We start from the raw sequence: 10,728 nt of genomic DNA, 5'->3' as shown, positions 1-10,728 counted from the left end.
TCTCTCTCTCTCTCTCTCTCTCTCTCTCTCTCTCTCTCTCTCTCTCTCTCTCTCTCTCTCTCTCTCTCTTAGGAAACACCAAAATGTGGTTTAGTCATCATAAGGATGTTGGGAAATGTGTATTACTAAATATTTTGCAGCATGGAAGATTTAATTTTCAGCAAGTGCAATCTGTAATAATTCTTTTCTTTGGCATATGTACCGTAATTCAGTATTTTACATTTATGACGATAAACATTTCTGAACAGTTTAATGAGTAGCAAGGTAATTTTCCTGTTAAAACTCAAGGCCCTCCACATTTTTTAATAAACACTCTATTCACTGCCATATGTGTTTGTGGCTTTTCAGCCAAGATTGAAGCAAGTTAACTTTGAAAGCTGCTTCAACATTCTGCTCAGGAGCCAAAACCACCAATGTCTTATGAGCCATTATATTTAAAAAAAAGAAGAAGAAAAAAAAGGAGTATTTTAAAGCATCTACAAAAACTCTGTTTAGTCCACCAAATTTATTACATAGCTAGTAAATTGGAGGAAAGGTCATACCTAATATTCTAAGGGGTTAAACATATTTTAAGACAAGCTAATTTTGTGCCATCAATTTCCCTGACCTGATAGAAATACAATCCCTTCCTGAACGGTTGCAATGAAGTTTCAGCGGTGTTTTGGAACCTAACAACGTGTTATAGGAGATGTGCTACATCCATTTCTCACATCACTTCCATAGCTCTTGGCTGCTATTTGCAGCTTTGGAGATATGGAAAGAGATGGAACCTGATGATATCTTATCATGTCTGGTTATTACCAAATATGATCAAAAGGAGGAATTTGGAAACATAAATTGGCAGCAGCCCCATATCTCCCCTAATACTACACCCTAACTTTGATAGAATATTTCAGAATATGTTGGAGATAGTTGAGAGAAAGAGAGAATCCACTGTGGAATTTGCTGTCCACTTTGAGTGTGAAATTGCCAGGGAAGCAAATTCCCCTTCCTCTTTTTATGAGTGGATGTTCCACCTTGTGATAACTTAATATCCAGATCATCTTGAGTTTAGACATGCAGTTTTGATACCTTTGGCACTTCTAGCTGTTGCTGTTTTTTTTCCACATTTTCCCAACTGCTTGATTCTGACAGGAATCACAGAGGAATGATAAAATACAATCTGTTTATATCTAAGATGCAATATTTACTCATTCACTTTAATGTCTTTCCTGGTTTTTTCTCTCCCTTAATCAGAGCCTTTTTTTCTAATAGAATGCCCAGAACGGAGTTCCGGCACCTTTTTTGGATGGAACCTTGTAAGGTAGGCAAGGTGGGTTGTATGATGTGTGTGAGTTCCGGCACCTTTTTTTTTTTTTTTTTTTTACAAAAAAAGCACTGTCCTTAATATTTTGGTAAATCTAACCATGGGAATTAGATTACAAGCTTGCAATTACCAAATAAAAAGGAAGGAGAATCTCCTACATAATCTTCATGAAGAGAGGAAGGTTGCATGCACATGAGAAATCTAAGCCAAAAGACTTTTAGTTTTTTCCTAGCAGATATTTGCTGGCATTTTAAGAACAACATTATTCTATACAGTAGAAAAAGCATTTGAAGATATAATATTTGACAGCTACGTGTGATTGAATATCTCCCTAACCGTTTTTGTTCTAACAATGAACTGAATACTAGCTAGCATCTTTTACAGTTCTGTTTATACTTTGTTTCTTCTTGCATAGCTCAGTCCGTTTGCCAAGGTAAAAACAAAAGTTGCTAAATAAATATTAAAACAATACTGATTTGTACCGAAGCAACAGATGCTAATATGCTGAATGCTAAACAGAAGTGCTTTGGGTAGCAAAGACCGCTTAGAAATTGTGTGTGTGAGGTGGGAGCCATTAGCTGGGACATGCATCGCTCTGAACAGGGAAGGGGGGAGGGCACTGAAGGGATGGGAGCAGACTATAAGATTCCAATAGTGATTGGTAAAGAAAAATATGGTAAGAGTCAGGAAATGGACCGAGCCACAGGCATCTTGTTCCTGTGGTACATTCCAATTTCTCACACTCAACCCCAGGCCTTGGATGGCAGATTTTCAAGGCCCCAGGCTGTTGACTGCTGCTGATGAACTAGATCAGTCTAGGTCAAGCCATCTTAACTCTCAATTTAATTGTCTAGGAAAAGGCTGATCTAGCATGCATTATCAAGACCTGGCTGGGACCAAAGGTGGGTCCTGTTCACTGAGATCTGCCCAGCCAATTGGGTTTGACACCAACTGAGACCCCAGGGTAGGGGAGATGAGTGTCAGAGATTATTCAAGATATTTGTCAACCCTAGCAAGACAGAGTTGCTGTGGGTATTTGGACTCTCTGGAGGCAGGTTCTTCCATCTTTGGTTCTGGATGAGGTTGCACTGACCCAGACAGACCCGTGCACAATCTGAAGGTGCTCCTAGACTCAGCTTCTACTCAAAAAGCAGGGGGCACCCACGGCTAGGAGGGCCTTTGCACATCTTTGGGTGGTGCACCAGTTGCATCCTGGGGGGGGGAGGGCAGCTGCTCACAGTAACTCATGCCCTTGTAACCTTTCATTTAGATTTCTGTAACACACTCTACATGGGGCTGTCCCTGAAGAGCAAATGGAAATTTCAATTGGTGCAGAATACAGCTGGGTAGGAAGTAAATGGTGCCAGATATAAGGCACACATAACACCATTGGTTACCAATGTGTTTTTAGGTACAATTCAGGATGCTGGATACAACATGGCCTGGGATCATGTTATCTTCCTTTTTCCAAGAGTTTGTACCAGTACAACCCTATCTAGCAGAATGGGCATGCTGTAGATCCAGAGAGTATTGGCTGGCGGGGACCAGAAGGTAAGAGCTGAAAAACCAAGAAAGTCCAGTTGCCTCTAGAAAAAGCAGTTTTGGTACAACCATGACCTGGATGACTGAAAATCTCCATAGACAACTAGAAGACAAGCTTTTTCCACAGTGGCCCCTGTTCTGTGGAACATCCTCCCTTCAGAGATCAGAATGGGCCCAACCTTGTCAGACTTTCATAAGGTCTAAAAACCTGGCTATGTTCCTGTGCCTGCATTGCTAAGTGTGCTAAGGGCCCCATTTCCTGGCTGTATTGCTAATTGGTCAAGTATCTTGGCTGTCATGTGTATTTATTTTGGATGGTTTTATTGTTTTTAAAAATATTACCAGTGTGTTAATTGTAATGTGTGTTTTTTTTAATTGTAACCCACCCAGAGTCATTGACTGAGATGGGCAGCTATAGAAATTTAATAAATAAATAATTTTTAGATTAATCCTTAAAAGACAGGTGAAACCAGAGACCCTAATGCTAAGATCTGCAAAAGTTTGCACTGCCTGTAATTCCACCCACCCACTCACTCCAAAATCCAATAATGCTGAGAAAGGGCTAGAGGTGAGGATGGAAATGAAGGAGAAGTAAATTCAGTACAGATGCTTCAGAGAATTTCTCCCATGGCAGAGATGCTGGAGAATAGTTGGAATATGGATAGTGCAGAAGTACCCAATAAAGCTTAATAGACATGAGTTAGAGAAGGAGGAAAGTAAGAAGAGGAAAGAATGACATAGCAGTGGAGCACAGCCAAAACATGCCTAGAGGAGTTAGCTGAATCTTGACATGCCTGTATGTGGGACCAAAGGTCCCACCAAAGACTGAGGACCAGGTCCCACTTACCATCAGTCACTGTCCTTTTGCTAATGTATAGGAGTATTCTGCATGGTAACCATGTACTACTTACCTTCCATGCAGAATCTGTCTGGAAATTACACAAATTTAGGAGAATTCTGTTTGGATTTCAATCCATTTTTCAGCTTTGGCAATGATACAAGCCAGGTGTTTGGTCCAGATACAATAGTAATTACTGTGGCTCCCAACTGGTAGATTTCTCTGCTTCTTCACCTCTTCCATCTATGCCAGGAAAACAAATTCCAATTGCTGCCCTTTTCATGGATGTGTCTTTAAAGACAGGTAGTTTCCATTGATAGACCTATCAATGGAAAAAGGTAGGGATGCCCTACTTTTGATATATTTGTTTGCAGACAGAAGAAATAATTTTGAAGACAGTCTCTGACCATTGATGGTGTTTTAGGCACTATAGCGGAGGCCTTGAGTACAGAATTTTGAAGTCCTTGGTGCTCTCCGAGTTTGGTTGTTTGCTTGTTTGCAGACATTTCATTACCTAACCAGAATGATTTTTTTCCTGCTTTGTTTTTCCAGATCACTTTTTCTCTGAGTTTTCATATGATAAATTATAGCTACCTGGAAGCTACGTTATGTCTATTCCTCCCCAAGGTATTTGCTGTAATACATTTTTTTTCTGTTACAGGTAGAAAGAGTTGCTTCACTAGACCTTTATTAGGTTCCTTATTCCATCTCCAGGAATATATATATTTATTTCTTGAAATTGGTTCGCTAAACCAAATCATGACATTGTTCTCAATCAACAGCTGAATAAATCAACTGAATCCATCTAGAAGTTGCATGACTGGTGTCAGATCCTTTGGCATGTCTTTCCTTGGAGACTGTCATTTACAGCTAGGATCCTTTCACAGCTGTTGTGCAAGTGGACAGTTCAATTCAAATTTCACTTCCAGGAGAGTCTGTTGAAATCATGAAATGTTAACTTCCTATGACTGACTAGTTATCAGATAACACACATGCAGCTGAAGCACTATAGAAGAGATAAGGTGTCAAGGAAGACTTAATAGTCTTCAAAGGAGGAGCTCATTTTCATAAGTACTAAGAGAGGTGACATGGAAAGCTGAAGGGAAGGGCTGTAATCCAATTGATTCCTCTCTTCCCTGTGGCCATCCTGTCAACTATCTCATTAATGCAGCAGGAAATTTCCTTTTTTTAAAAAATGCTCTGTCAGAGATGGAGGTAAGTGAGGCACCTGGCACGTAGAATGAGTTCATTTAAAGGAATGTATTTCAGAGAAAGATTGTTGTATCCAGACCATGATTTTATGCATATTTTCCAACATGTGGGAAATTTACTTTGTTCATTTATTCAACGCTTAATTAAAGTTGCATTCTTAAGCATAAATATAAAGATGACGTGAACAATGAACTACAGTGCCAACAGGCATCAAACATATTTAACTTTCTTCAGATCCGTGGTCATCTGTGCTGCAATATTGCAAATATTTCCTGTCCCCATTGAAATGAAGGTATAGGTGACTCCCAGGTTCATAAAAACATAAATTTCCATTTTTAAAGGCATATTTTGTCAAAAGCTTAAATTAGTAGTTTTTAGGCAATCTGAGAGGAGAATCAAGAGAAGAGAAAGGAAAAGGAGCATGAGAAAGTGATAACAGAATGGATTTTGTTTAATGACAAATTGTTCGGACCTAAGTAGGTTCTGTGGCTTATAATATATAGAGAGGTATGAACATATGAAATTTCTGAATAAATGCCGGAAAGACTTTTTGCAGCTTTGCAGTTAGCCATTCTTCTCTTCTGCACCAAGCCTGAGTCTGTTGGGACAAGAGATATTGAGGCTAACGGACACCAGATTTCTTCATTTCTTTGCTTTCCCTTTAGCCTCTCCAGTTCAGTCTCCATGGCTTATTCTGTGCCATTGTTTATTTCTCTTGCTCATATCAGAGCCAAAGTGAACAGAGCAAAAGATCATGTAATTGCTCGTCTTTGAACTCCTCTTGCCAAAAGCTACACCAAGTTTACCTAGATCCCGAAGTGCTCTTCTTTCAATCCTCTGTCCCTTGCTCTTATCATAACATCATGGTTACTGGAATGAACAGAGTATGGCATGATTTTAGGCAAGTCTCCAGGAAATGCCATCATAAAAATGTTATATTTCTTCATATAAAGATGTGTGTTCTCATCTATATAAATAAAAATGTAAATGTTCGTTTGTTCAAAATCTTAAATCTCTGAAAGTTCTTCACTGATTGCTTTGAAAGTTTGACACAACGTTGCATTCGAATACGCGCGTGTTTTTATATACCTATATTATATAGATGTCACACATGTGACAGGTAAAAACATGCTTTTTTAAAAAAACAGCGCCATCTGTTGGACATAAAAGCAACACACGCTACGATTCAAAGGTGAAGATGTCCTCATTCCTCGCATTCCTATGATTCCAATGGATATGCCATTTCAATTTAAGAGATTGCAATTCCCAATTCGATTGGCGTTTGCAATCACCATCAACAAAGCTCAGGGCCAATCTTTAGAATTATGCGGTTTAGATCTAGACACGGATTGCTTCTCACATGGGCAATTATATGTTGCGTATTCTAGAGTCGGCAAACCAGACAATCTCTATATCTGCACAGACAATGGAACAACAAAAAATATTGTATACTCACAAGCATTGTGAAATTAAACATATTACAAACGTGCACTTTCTCTTTTCTTTCTTTTCCATTTAACCAGACTGAGCCACAGCAACGCGTGGCCGGGTACAGCTAGTAATAAAATGAAACACTACTTCGCATTCTGTCATTTGCCTTCCTCTTCTTTCGACAAATTCCCAATGGCTCGAGTAAACATGTCAGTTGTATTCTCATTTTAACATATGCTGGAGTCCACTATTGGCTTTGTGATGGCCATTTCCCAGATTTAAGTTAAAACCTCTCAATTTCCTGCAGTAAAGTTGGGTGGGTTGACCATAAATCTCTGACTTGACATGTTAGGGGTAATTAGGAAAAGCCTTGCAAAAGGAAAAGGCAGAATAAATTGGTATATGGACTTGGCAAACTTCACCATCCCCGAACTCTACCTAACTTAAAATCTACCGGTAGCTAGAACAATTTAGACAATATGGTCTTCCTACCCCACTTTGCCTCCTTCATACTATTGGGTTAATTTTGCTAAGATTTTGAGGAATCAGAGAAATTTGAGTCAGTCTGGAATACCCAATCATTTTTCTAGGGCTCTAGTATCCGGTATGAAGGAATGTTCCAGCATCATGCCTTTGCCCTCAAGGCTACCTTTACTAGGTGCAATGGATGAACTTCACACCCAGCTTGCTTTGCATGGATGAGATCAAGCTGTTGCCAATGTAAGGATGCCAATCTCCTTAGTTTCACTTATGGTAGCTTTGCCCCCAGCATTCACATGAATAGTAGCAGTTGTAGAATAAAGGAGGTGACATCTGTGATTCTGCCCATTATTCTGAAGGTATCCAATAAGTACACCACCCCAGGAAAAATGGTGTCTAGGGAAAAATATAGTTCTACTTTTTAAATATAATTTGAAAGAGCTCTGAATCTGCATAGAATTTCTGAATTATTCTAAGAAGCATTAACAAATATATTTCATTCAGGTGGGGAACCAATCTTCAGCTCCTGCTCTCCACAATATTCATTTCTCCACTCAATACTGAATTTCAGAATTGTAATGGGCTTGTGCTGTATTTTACTACTATTTCAGGGTGGCTAGTGATTAAAAGTTGTTAAGTTTTTCTTTTAAAAGAAAAAAATAAAGAAGCAGGATGCTTTTTACTTGGGAGTATTTATCCATTGCTTTTTACTTGGGAGTATTTATCTGCTATTGCTTCATTCACTTTGTTCTTGTAGCACCAGAATGCAGCCCTCAATAGAATAAAAGAATTATGTGCTCTAGGCTAATTGGGAACATATTCTCTGAAAGTGGATACTTAATGGAGCCCAAACCATCTATGCATAAGAAGGAGCCTTCAGTAGTCTTGAAGGAATCTGTAGGGGAAATGAATATGAGAAACTTCAATGGCCTTGTGAAGATTGAATGGATTCGGTAGGTACAGATATAGACTGTTGTGGAAAAATGGGAAATGTGGTGGGAACTGAATGATAAAGACTTCCTTGGAAAGTAACTTGACTGGCTTCCACATGGACTGCTATCATATTTAGGGCCTGAGAACCACCAAATTTTAATTACAGAGTAAGAAATTAAATAAAACAGAGGACAGTATTGTGAAGATCAAGAGGAAGACAGAGAGTATGGCAGGGAAAAAGGAACCTTGATTATTGGAAGAGAGAAGAATTATAGAAGAGTTAGAATTATCCACATTTGGTAGAAATAGTATGCGCACCCCTGTGGGGATGGGTTGGTTTATGGTACAAATATGTGTGTATACATATACAGAAGTGCAACCTCCAAGCCACTACCCAGCCCTCCATGCATCTCTTTCAGCTTATAAGTTTACCCATCACTGTGATCTACAATAAAGTTGAGCCACTAATCACTTTATAACTGTGCATTCATGCTTTCTGGGTTAGCAATCATTAGATAAATTCAGTTAACGCTTCCAGTGTTGCCCCCACACAATTTTGTCCTTTGTACATTTCCCACTAATATGTAACCCTTTAAGATAGATACAATTTAAATGCTTTTCAAATTTGTCTGGATTGTGCCCATTATGTTCAATAGATCCTGAGTGGAGAATGGAATTACTTTTTGAAATAGGGAACACCTAATAATTAATAATTACTTCACTATTCCTGTGTACACCATTAACTAAGTGAAATGAGATATTTGCTTTGGTGATAATCTTCAATTAAATTATATTTTGAATTGCAGTTAAGATTTATCACTTAATTATTTTATGGTAAACAGAGAGAGAAAATGTTAGAATTAGTTTCTCATAAAAGGGATTATCAATGTTTACAATAGAAATGGGAGAGAGATTATTCATTTGCTATGTCTGGGGGATAAAATATATCTGTAGTATCTTTACATTGTAAGTGAATATCCCTATTCTGGTCCCAACTGAATAATTAAAATGCTATGAATACATGAAATTATTTTCAGTATTTACACTTGATTGATATATCTATATAACTGTTTATCAGTGCATGGTATAAGCTTAACATACCCTCGATTGGCAATATTCAAATTTTCCTAGCATTTATCTTTGTTCTCCTGCCACTAATAATTAGCCATCACTGGGTCTTTGATATTGTAATACTTGGAGAAAATGAAGATTTAGACAACATTAAACAAAATGGCATACATCAAATGCACTTGACCAGGTATATTCCAGGCGACTTAGAAATACAGATTAAGGAAAAAAAACCAAATATAAATAGACACCAGATAAGTCAAATAAGATACTGTGACTTTTTAAAAGTTGGTTCTAGCTAGAATTTTGTTAAAGTCAAAAGAATTTTTTTACTAAGCTTGGTCTTAATATCTGTGTATATACAGTTGGGCATTTCGTATGATTTATCTCAACAGGTTTTTCCTAGCTCCTTTTCCTAAATTCTCCTTTAAATAAAACAATGCCTTGCTATTTAGGCAGAGGGACATTCCTGAAAAGTTCTTCCTTTGCTTTAGCTTGGGCATTTAGTGATAAAATTGAACAGCTGGCAGAATTAAATCACCCAAAAGACCCCTGAGAAATTCCGCTCCCTAGTCTAATTTGTTGACATTGTAGCAGTTAGATGATGATTGATACTTTCCCTTCCCTTTATCTCTGAAATTCGTTGGAGTCCTTCAGAAATCCTACAGTGGTTTCCATAGATACATGTGGAATGAAACTGGATTTAAGTGTCAGAGAGCGAAATGGCCATGGACCTAAGAAATTATTTCAATATTTCTCTTTGTGTGAGTGAACGTAGAATAAGATCATTTGACTGAATGGAAGCCACAGAGCTTGCCTGCCTTAATAGAAAAGCTCAAAAGACAAATTAGGTGCTATTTAAGGTCAAAACTCACCCACAAACCCAATAAAGGAGACTATGTGTAGCTCAGGATTGAAATGAAGGGTCTTTGGTACTCTTTGAGACTGGGTGGTTTTCTTGCAGATTTCATTACCCCAAACTAGGTAACATGAGTGCTAATCATCACCAACACAGATGATGTTACCTAGTTTGGGTATGAAACATCTGCAAGAGAACAACCAAGCTCAGAGAGAGCCAAGGACCCCCTCACCCATTATTACTAATAATATTGGCCCATAATACTGTCCCCTTCAAAGAACAATAGTTTCCCACACATGTTCTTTCCGACTTTGGGCAAGGTCCATGCTGCTGTATAGTCAAATTACTGTTCTATTTGTGCAACCAAGTATCCCAATAGTAAAAAGATACATTCTGTGGGATTAGAATCTGTCTCAAAAGCAAGCAAAGAGAGTGGTTCGCCCTTAATCACCAGTCCCTATTCAACAATATGAAGTTAAATTGTAATTTTGCAAATATTGGCTAATCTTTCCCATTTGTAAGATCACTTTAGATCAATTGCCCTCAATTAATCCTTTATTTTGCTTTCCACTATTTGCATTTGTTTTAATTTAGCAGCACCTCAGAGACTGTGGTGTAGGGCCTTTATTATATGCCATTTAGTATCTTTTAAAATCTTGTGCATATGACAAATTGTACAATGCGTTATTTATGTTGTGAACTATGTTGAATGGTATCTGATTTATTCAGAGTAAAAGAATTCTAACTTCTTTTATGGGTGTCCTCTGAGATAAATGTGGCATCTGCTCTTGTATCTATTTTGAAATTCACAGTTGTCCCACAGTTTGTTAGCTTTATCCTCCATGAGAATGGCGTGTCTTTTAAACAATGCAGGCTAAGGAAATTAGCCTTCCACTTCTGTGGTCACTTCAAATGCATCTGTGTAGAACATGTGAGAGCAAATTGTACTACATTTGAACATTTCTTATTAGTACTCCATTTAAGCAAAGATCAGAACTATTGAGACTCTTTCCAAATCATATGCATATTGACCTAAAAGGATTTGGCTGGTTTTTTGGG

This window comes from Protobothrops mucrosquamatus, unplaced genomic scaffold (assembly GCF_001527695.2).
Source record: "Protobothrops mucrosquamatus isolate PMUCROS unplaced genomic scaffold, P.Mucros_1.0 scaffold293, whole genome shotgun sequence".
NCBI lineage: Eukaryota > Metazoa > Chordata > Lepidosauria > Squamata > Viperidae > Protobothrops > Protobothrops mucrosquamatus.
The sequence above is the reverse complement of the archived record's forward strand: the minus strand, read 5'-3'. Positions refer to the sequence as shown.